The sequence below is a fragment of the Pleurodeles waltl genome, chromosome 1_1 (assembly GCF_031143425.1).
Source record: "Pleurodeles waltl isolate 20211129_DDA chromosome 1_1, aPleWal1.hap1.20221129, whole genome shotgun sequence".
NCBI lineage: Eukaryota > Metazoa > Chordata > Amphibia > Caudata > Salamandridae > Pleurodeles > Pleurodeles waltl.
In genome coordinates, this window is record NC_090436.1 from 24379127 (window position 1) to 24390210 (window position 11084).

Here is an 11084-nt window from a genome sequence, read left to right on the forward strand (position 1 = left end):
CTCCGCTCTGACCTTGGGAACACATATCAATAGACTTTATTACAGGACTGCCAGTTGTTCAACATCACTCCGTAATTCTTGTAGTGGTAGATAGTCTCACAAAATATGCCCATTTCATTGCTTGCAGGAAATTGCCTACCTCCAGTGAATTGGCAACAATACTTTTAAATCAAGTGGTCCGTTATCATGGATTACCAAAAATAATTATTTCCGATCGAGGATCACAATTTGCCTCTAACTTCTGGAAAACATGGTGCAAAACACTACAAGTTACATCTACATTATCTACCAGTCACCATCCTCAAACAGACGGCCTAAAGGAGAGACTCAATCAAACATTGAAACAATATTTGCATGCGTACGCTGAAAAAGCACTTCATTCCTGGGTATCAATGCTTTGGTTAGCTGAACTGGCCTACAATAACTCGTATAATTCTTCTACTGGAGCGACGCCCTTTTTTGGCCTATTTGGTTATCACCCAGATACTTTGCCAATCACAATTCCACAAGGAAGTTCACTTACATCAGCGGTGTCCGAAGCAATACAACAACTCCATCAAACCCAGAAACAAATCCAGCAACATCTGAACAAAGCAAATGAAAAGTATAAAAAACATTATGACAAAAAACATTGTGAGGGACCACAATATAAACCAGAAGATAGAGTGTGGCTTTCCACACAACACATTGACTTCAAGAAAAAGATATACGTTTAATCCCAAATATATAGGTCCTTACACAGTTCTTCAACAGATCAATCCAGTGTCTTACAAAATACAGTTACCAAAATCACTACGTATTCATCCCGTGTTCCATACTTCTCTACTAAAAAGAGCTTTCCAGAAAACTCGCTTTCAACCAAATCCAGTACTGGTACAAGGAGAACTGGAATACGAAGTAAAACAGGTTTTGGATTCAAAATTTAGAGGTCGTACTCTCTGGTATCTAATATCCTGGAAAGGGTACGGTCCTGAGAACGACTCAAGGGTCTCAGCATCTGACATTCATGCTCCATGACTAGTGTGGCGTTTTCACCGTCTAAACCCAGACAAACCATGCCCTAGAGTGCGTTTGGGAGGGGGGAGTACTGTCAACACCAGGACAATGCACACTCTACAGGCAACATAATGCAAGGAAACAACATTTGTGCAATGTAATAATTCATGCATTGTGTGCTGATATTGCATATTAACGTTTTGCATTGCAGGTATTTATATTGATATGTCTTTAATACTGTTTGCAATGTATTGTTAATTTCAAGACTTTCCTGCAGCTGGACTATGAGTGGCTGGGTGTGGCAGTGGGTGGGGCTTGGGTCTATTTATAGAACCCAGCCCAGCTCCACGTGCTCACTATTCAGAGGTCCCGGCGCAGAACAGCAGCAGTTTCCAGGGCTCCTGTTCCGGAGGCCCTGTCCTCATTACCTTAGTGATCCGCAAGCAGGGCGGTAAGGCGGAGGTCGGTTTAGGCCCCCGACTCCATTTCTTGAGATTTTTCGAGTTTTGGACTTTGGATTAAATCACGTGTGCGATTCATTCTTGGCAATTAACTCTTGCAGTTCAGATCGGCAGAGTGCGCGATCATTTCCTGGCATTGGAATTTTGATGTACGGTTTAGCAATAAGATGCATATTAATTTCTGGGCAATTGAATCCTGAAACTCAAATCAAAACATAGTGTGACTTTACAGTATTATTCATGAATCTTTCTCTGTTCATGTTTTGGGAATTAATGTGTTAATTTACTTTTGTCATGCCATAGTTACTATTCCAAGAACTAACTTGAGAGAGTTCCATGCTCAGTGCATAAGGTGTTATTCTGGAAATGCTTAAATGAAAGTTTGCGTAATCATTCTTTTACTTCCAAGTATCCAGAACTAAAAAGTCGTGTTAATGAAAAGCTTTTGATCTCTCATGTTATCAAAGTATAGATATTTATTAACAAAGCTCATGAAGATTAATGTGAATAACTTTGCTATTGTGTTCCTAACTCTTGCTTCCACAGGTCTCCTTCCCCGCTATTCCCAACCTAAAACCCATGCTCCGCTTGGCCATTCTTTAACTCTGTGCTATAACGGCTATTAGAGTTTGGAGCTGCCAAAAGGTGGACATATTGGGAACAGGCGCAAACCCCGAGGATCCGGTCTCACTGACACCAGGGTGAAACAACATAATCAGCCGAAATAGGGTAGGCAAGCTGGGGCTGAATGTGGTGAAAAGGAGGACACACGGCATTCTGCAGCTCCATCACATACGGGACCACACAGGTGGAGACGGTGGGGCCTGGTATCTAAGTGTTGCTTTCTGATGGGCACTGGTAGAGGAGTCTGGGTTATCGGACACTCGTTTGTTGCCAGGACAGCAGGACAGGAAAGAGTAAACAACCGGAACCACAGCCTGAGTTTACAAGTGACCTGGATTCATACCCTTGTCATGACACAGGTGATGCAGGAACCCAAATTGAGGCACCTGGCAAGGGGATGCGAGAATGTGCCCGACATGCTGGTGATACACGTAGGGGAAAATTACCTTCCTACACTGGGCAGGGCTCCACTGCTCCATGAAATGAGAGCCACGCTGGTTGGACTGTAGGTGAATCTGGTCAGAGAAAGTTACCAGGGGTGATTGGCGGGTTGCCTTGTCCCACTCTGTTGTTGAAGCCTCATGGAGGAGGGTGAACAAAATGATGGAGAAATTCACAAAGAACTCTGGATGTGACTTCATAAGGCACGGCCCTCATTGTGCTAGGTCGCCTGGTATCTTGCAGAGAATGGGGTCCACCTGTCAGATTCAGACAATTAAGTTTTTACTAGCAGTATTGGTTGGGCCCTGAGATTGTTTGGTTGCACGTAAATCAGTCCTAGAGCTACACAGGTGGGGGAACTTAGAGTCTCAGTAGGCCACCCAGAGCCTTGGTAGTTTAATGGGAAATCCTTAAGCAAGAAGCAGAAATTGGTGCCTAAAAGATGGGAATGGGGCCGCAAACTTCAATATCCTCAGGTCATAGGCATTCATGAGAAGAATGCAACGGTGACCCCATTATCCCACTAAGGGACAGTCAGTATCCCGACAGCTGTGGGTTTAGTCGTGATTCGCTCCATGGTGGCACAGGTGCAGCAACTCGGGAATCGCTTGGGGGTCACAGCCCCAATGGAAAATGGCAAGCACCGGATGGCTTATAATACATCACTGTGATTCCTGGTGGCTTTCTATTGGTTTCAGGATGGGGGGCGGTCAGCAGTTAGTCTTAAACGGAGCTGAATACTCAGATTGTAATTTAACTCTACCTGTGTATTTGCAAAATAAATTATCAATAAACTTGTGACTGTCTTTTACCAACAACTAAGATGTGTTCTGTTTTGTTATCTGTGCGGTGTGGCTGTGGCAAGAGGTAAAGCTGGAAAAGGGGCTAGTGTGGAAATGCTAAACCTCTTCCTCACAGGGGTAGCAGAACCAGCTTCTTCCAGATATTGCAGGTGGCCCCATCAGCTCCGGCTGTTGTGGAGCGCCAAACACCACCAGCCCATGGTGTGAACCCGTCCCCTCCTCTGATATGCACCATCTCATGAGCTCCACAGAATACGTCCGTGAACAGAGCCACAAACACCACAAGCCCATGGTGTGCACCCGTCCCCTCCTCTGACATGCACCATCTCATGGGCTCCACAGAGCAAGTCTAGCAACAGAGCCACAAACACCACCAGCCCATGGTGTGAACCCGTCCCCTCCCCTGACATGCTCCATCTCGTGGGCTCCACAGAGCAGAGAGCCACAAACCACACACAGCCTGCCAGGGAGGGACTTCCTGTAAACAATCCCTATCGCTGTACAAGTGACTGCAGGAACATAACAAAACACACAATCCGGAATGGCAGAGACAACAGAAATTCAGTGTCAATCAGCTGTAGATTATTTGTAAAGGAAAATCTGTAACTGTTCAAGACTCACTGACTGCTGGCTACCTCTGTTCTTTGGAGGGTATAGAGGGAGGTAAAAGAGAGCGGTGAAAGAGCTTCCGTGAACTTTTTAGGACAAGCATTGACAAAGCCAATAGGTCTCACTTATGCAAAACCTCTGGCTTTGCCAATGTCTTTTAGCCCTGTTGTACACCAACGTGGCTGCTGTTCAGCATGGCTAAAAGTTAGTAGCATACAGGAGAGTGGTGTGGTAGAGTGGAATGGCGAAGACTGGAGTGGCATAGAGAGTTGCGTTAAGTGGTGTACAATGGAGTGACGTAGAGTAGTGGACTGCTGTAGAGAGCATAGGCATAGAGGGTTGCAGAGCAGAGTGCAGCAGCATAGACTTCTGGGGTGAGAATGCAGCATCGTAAAATACAGTAGCACAGATTATGGTGCAGTGGAGTAGAGTGCAGTGGTGCAGAGTGCAGAAGCATAGAGTGCAGTGGTGTAGGTTTCAGTGGAGTAGTAGAGTGGTGCAGAATAAAGTGGTGTACAGTGGAGTGGCGTAGAATAGAGTGAACTGGTGTAGAGTGCATTGCATAGAGTGTAGCAGAGTATAGCTGCATAGAGTGCAGCAGCATGGAATTCAAGGGCATACAATTGAGCATCATAGATTACAGTGGTGTTGATTAGAGTAGTGCATAGTAGGCAGATTGTTGGGTCTTGGCGGGTCCAGTCGCAGTTCAGGAGGCCAGAAGTGAAGAATGCAGAGGAATCCTGCTGGAATCTTGCAAGCCAAATCTGAGGAGCCACCCTAGAGAAAGACCCTACATAGCCCTAAGAGTGGGCTTGGTCACCTAGACAGGTAAGCACCTATCAGGAGGGGGCTCTGACGTCACCTGCCTGGCCACACAGATGCTCCTAGAGTTCCCTGCTAATCTTGGAAACAAGATGGCAGAACCTAGGGACCCTCTGGAGGAGCTCTGAGCACCACCCATGGGGTGGTGATGGACGGGGGAGTGGTCACTCCCCTTTCCATTGTCCAGTTTCACGGCAGAGCAGGGCCTGGGGGCCCTGAACTGGTGTGGAGTGGTTTATGGATGGAGGGCACCAAATGTGCCCTTCAAGCATACCAGTGGCTTGGGCAGGCTACCCCTCCCAAGCCAGTCAGACCTATTTCCAAAGGGAGAGGGTGTTACCTCCCTCTCCCAAAGGAAACCTTTTGTTCTGCCTTCCTGAGCTTGATCAGATCAAGCAGCAGGAAGGCAGAAACCTGTCGGGGGGGGGCAGCAGCTTGGGCTGCCCGTAAAACCCTGTAAGACTGGTGGTAGCAAACCTGGAGGTCCTCTAAGGATCCCCCAGAGTGTATTGAACCACACTTCCAATACTTGCAGCAGTATTGGGGTATGATTCTGACATGTTTGATACCAAACGTGCTCAGGTTCGGAGTTACCATTATGTAGGTGGACATAGGTAGTGACCTATGTGCAGTACAAGCGTAAAATTGCATCCCTGCACACACAAAGTCCAGGAAAATGGAACTGGAGTTCGTGGGGGCACCTCTGCTAGTGCAGGGGTGCCCTCACACACAGGTACCTACACCCTGCCCTCTGGGCCTACCTTAGGGGTGACTTACAGTGACCTGGTGCAGTGACCTGTAGTGAAAACGGGTGCATGCACCCTTTCACGCAGGCTGCAATGGCAGGCCTGCAGAACGCTTTACATAGGCTCCCTATGGGTCGCAGAATAACTGCTGCAGCCCATAGGGATCCCCTGGAACCCCAGTGCCCTGGGTACCATATACTAGGGACTTACACAGGGGGACCAGCATGCCAAATGTGGGAAGAAAAAGGTACAATAACCAAAATTTACAGGAGAGAGCATAACCACTGGGGTCCTAATTAGCAGGATCCCAGTGAACACAGTTAAACACACAGACAACCGGCAGAAAATGTGGGTAACCATGCCAAGAAAGGGGGTACCTTCCTACACTACTATTATTCTTAATTTTCTGTTATCCTTGCTTGCACCTGAATTTCACCAATTTTTGGTTGTGTCTTTATATTTTCTCACATTTATTTGTAATTGATTTCTGTATTATTATTTTTTCTTTAACCAGCTGCTGCGTGCATCTAGGTATTCACTTATTGTATTTAATACATTTTGGCTCATCTATTTTCCATTTCTTCTGTTCATTTTTTTGTTAATCCTAAAATCTTCCTTCATGAAGACATTCTTTGATATGCTGATCTTAACGATTTGCAGAAAGTCAAGGGTCCCACTCATAAAGGGGGTCACACACTTGATGTATTTATTTCTAATTTATCCTTATTAGTCAGGGGCAACCCTCCCCTCAAATTTGGACAAATCATTTTCTAGTCTCGTTTTAGCTGACGATGTCCGCTGAACAGCCTGAGATGGTCAGTTAGCGCAATTCATCCTTATCTTATCTTCGATTTAAATCTTAGGGATCTATGTTCACAAATTAATCTTAACCTGACAGAAGAATAGAAGAGGCAGTTAGTAGTTTTAACTTGGCCTTGATGCAAGGGATTGATTAACCCCCCATCCCATCAAAAGAGGTGCACAGAAAGAAATTCCCCTTCAGCTGTCTGGTTGTCTCCTAGCTTACAAGCCAAAAAACATAAAGGTAAACAGCTGGAAAAAACATGGAGATAAGAATATGCACATGATGACAAATTGGCTTCGAAAGCAGCTGTCAAAAAGTTTAGCAAAAACATGAAAAAGGCAAATGTTTGCTAAAACAATTGCAGCAGCAGACAATGCTCCTAGGGCCATCTTTCAGGTGGTCAAATCACTTCCAAACCCAGAGGCTTGCAAACAAGATATTCCTGCCTCTTGGTGGCTTGTTGACAGTCTATCTTCTTCTTTCTATGAGAAGGTGGAAAGCATATATGCCAATTCTGAAATTGTTAAGACTAAGACACACTTGGGGGGCGTGGCCAACATGGCGACCGGAGCGGCAGCATAAACTGCAGCTCCGATCCCTGGCCCAAATAAACATCCTGTCTGCGATGCCTGCACCCTGAAAGAGGGCCGCGGGCATCGCCTAAAATCGCTGTCCTGGGCCCGCGATACGAGCCGTGTCTGGAATCCGAACAATGCGCCCGCTCTCCGCTCTACGAGCGTGCTGCCGCGAGGCCGTGGATGAGTTTGCGTCCGCGGCCTGAGGTCTCACAGTAACGCGAGCCGCCGACTCCGGACCTGCATCGGCAGCCGCGTCAGCGACCAGCCCGGAGGCTGAGTCGCGTAAACAACTGCTGCACTGGTGGAGCCGTCGGCGGCTCTGCCTTCTCTGGTGCCCGCGTTTGTGCCCCGGCCGCCGCACCCGCCTCGCACTCTGCGTGCGGGCTGCCGGGCGCCCGGATTAGAATCCAGATCTGAGTCCGGGAGACTCGCGTGGACGCGTGCTGCCGGGCCACTGCCCGCTTCAGCCACTGCACCCGCGGCCGGCCCGGAGGTCGAGCCGCGGTAATACCGACCCAGCTGGTGGGGCCAAGGGCGGCTCCACACTTTTGTCTGCGATTCGGGGCAGCTTTCCTGGATGAGGCTGCCCCACTGTGAACCTAATACTCCACGGATAGGGGCCTGCTGCCCCTCTCTACAGCGCACTCCTCCTGCTGGACAAGCTTAACTCTGATGTGCCCTGGATACTCCAACTGGTGGCAGGACCTACACCAACAGCAGCTACAGCTCACTGTGTGAAGCGCCCTCCACGCCGGCGGCGCGCGTCCTGCATTGCGTCCGAGCCCGTGACAGGGACTGTGGTCTATATAACAACGCCCAGCTGTCAGTGGAACCACATTGCGGACTGAATTCACGTCCGGCCCGGAGTCCTTACTACAGAAACCTCAGCCCTGCGGACTACGACCGAGGTGGGTGCTCACTTTTAACTAAGCTGTAAACTGCGTGTCGCGCACGTGGGCACGTGCTTACATTCTGCACATCAACAACCCCCGTGCAGGGCTGTCGCCATTGAGTGTGGACACGTCCGAAATCCCATAGGGCCCATCGCTCGAGGCCATACTGATGTTCCGAGTGATGGTTCGCGGAAGTGGCGTGCCAGTGTTGGAGGTGTAGCGACCTTCCTACCTGAACTAACACTTGCTAATATAATTGGCCAGTATCCACACACTCTCCTTCATTGTCCCTCAACTGGGCAGCCCGCCCTTGGCACCCAGGCTGAACCGACCTGCGTCGCGCGCCTCATCCTATTCAAAGGTGATACTTTCAATTATCCTACTGTCCCGCTACACCTGTGAGCCTCTGGGACAACACCATCTCTTCCATCTACAGTGACACAGCGTGCTCATCCTACCTGCTGCCAGTAGTTGGGACATGCACTAAACCCGATCCAAAACAGCGGAGCACCCATTTTTCCACCAGATATTCACCAGTTCGCATCTCAGCCACGCGCCTACAGACCCGCCCTGGTGACGTGTGAATTGTCTCCCACACTTGGTACGCTATTCTGTGGACGGCAGAACTTCTTTTTTTTTGCTTTTAATTGATATCCTCAGCCCCCTGGAATAGTGCCCTCACTGCACCACAGGTGGCATTCTATGAGCATCCCTCCTGCATTGCCTCCACCCAGTTCTATACTGTCTAAACTCTCCTGAAACCAATTTGCCAAATGGTTAAACCAAAAACCCCACGTGCATCTCCAGGTAAAATGGATCCTGACACTCCCTCTCCCATTGACACCTAAGTGTCCATGCAACTGGCCTTGCAGAAGATGGACATCACATTACAATCACACACGTCGCAGTTCGAGAAGATACTGCAAGATATCCTAGACACTAAGGGGGTCATTCTAACCCCGGCGGTCCTGCCAACAGGCTGGCGGTGCTCCGCCGGGCATTCTGACCGCAGCGGTACAGCCGCGGGCAGAAACGGAAAGTCGGCGGTGTACCGCCGACTTTCTGCTGCCTATTGGAATCCGCCATGGCGGCGCAGCTTGCTGCGCCGCCATGGGGATTCCGACCCCCTCACCGCCATCCTGTTCCTGGCGGTTCCGCCCGCCAGGAACAGGATGGCGGTGAGGGGTGTCGTGGGGCCCCTGGGGGCCCCTGCAGTGCCCATGCCAATGGCATGGGCACTGCAGGGGCCCCCGTAAGAGGGCCCCACTTTGAATTTCAGTGTCTGCTCAGCAGACACTGAAATTTGCGACGGGTGCTACTGCACCCGTCGCACATCCTCCACTCCGCCGGCTCCATTCGGAGCCGGCATCCTCATGGAGGGCTGTTTCCCACTGGGCTGGCGGGCGGCCTTTTGGCGGTCGCCCGCCAGCCCAGTGGGAAACCCAGAATAACCGCGGCGGTCTTTTGACCGCACAGCGGTATTCTGGCGGTTCCCTCCAGGCGGACGGCTCCCGCCGGGGTCAGAATGACCCCCTAAGTCCTCTCTAGAAGCCAAGATAGGCTCGGTAGCAGAAGACCTTAACATACTCCGAACTGATCAACACGCACTGTCCAACAGGGTATCTGAATTAGAGAAAGATTCTGCAATACTACCCCGATCTGTGAAGGATCTCCAATCGCAATTATCATACTTAACGACGGAGGTGGACCTTTTAAAACGCAGAGCGGAGGATGCAGAGAGCAGGTCCCGACGCAACAATATACGTCTGGTAGGATTTCCAGAGCGTGTTGAGGGCCCCAGCGCAGAACTATTCATAGAACAATGGCTTACGGACACAATCCTCAAAGACAATATCCCGAAGTTCTTCTCTATCGAACGTGCCCCCAGGGTTCCGGGAAGACCCCCTTCGCCTGGCGCTCAGCCTCGCCCGCTGATAGTGAAACTCCTTAATTACCGTGACAGAGACCTCATTCTACAATTGTTTCGCAAATCCGGCCCGTTGCGCTTTGAAAATGCAATGATCACTGCATATCCAGATTTTACAGCGGAAGTCCAGAAGAAACGGAGCTCTTTCTATCGTGTCAAAGAATGCCTTCGCAAACACCACATCAAATATGCGTTGATGTTCCCAGCCAGACTCCGAGTACAAGATGACACTCGTGTACATTTCTTCACTACACCAGAGGATGCCTGGACCTGGCTACACGCCAAGGGTCTTGCTGACCCGATAGTCACAGACACTCCAGGCAACAGCTGGTATCCACCTAGGACAAGGCGGAAGCAACGTAAAAAACAAGGCGCTAAACCCTCATCGGAACAATCACAAACTGAACGCTCCCTTCTTCTGCAAGCCACATCTAGGTTTGTTAATACATCACCAACCGCCCTGTCTAATCAAACAGATGGGGAACCAGACCACGACCCTGCTTCTGACTCAGCGGAATCCACGCGAGGCCCTTCTCTCACGCCGCGCACAGCAGACGATATCTGTTAAGCTAACTGAGATTTACCCATCCCTCCTTCTTACACACGATAACGGGACTTCCTCCCCTTGGATGTCTGTGGGAAACCTGGTAACACTGCGGACCCTCGGGCGTGGCGCACGGCTCGATCGAGGGCCTGGGCAGCGCACTCAGCATCATAAGCAACCTGGGCAGGGCGTTTCTATCTTATCGCTCTGTACTAACACTATTTGGCACCCTCCACGGGCCATATGGACTGTTCTCCCATACCGGAATTGTTTTCATTTTTTCAGTATTCTTGTTGATGTTATATATTGTATTCAAGTGTGCTTATTTTTTTTTTGGTTACTGGCTTTGTCACACGCTATCTCACCGCAAATGCATCCGCAAATACCCAACCCACATACACCACACCGATAGGCTTACATTTAATAGCGCTGTGAACGCTACCTGGCTGGTCTCAAAGGGCAATCGGTGTAATATTCTCATAATAGGACCGGGGGACAAGCACCTCCCCGTTTTAGTTATATTTGCACATGCATTATGGCTTCTCAAACACAACGGGGAATCTTGAAATACAAGATACTCACATGGAACATCAAAGGTATGGCAGCGCCGCAAAAGCGACAAAGGATTCATACATTTCTTAAACGGCAACAAATACACATTGCCCTGCTACAAGAGACACACCTCACTAAGTCCACGTTAGAGAATACACGCTTAAAATGGAAAGGACAATTACACGCCACCACCTCCTCTTCCTTTGCTCGTGGTGTGGCGATTTAGATTGCCCCCGGGGTCCCATTTACTACGACTCGTACACAATGCGACCCAGAAGGTAGA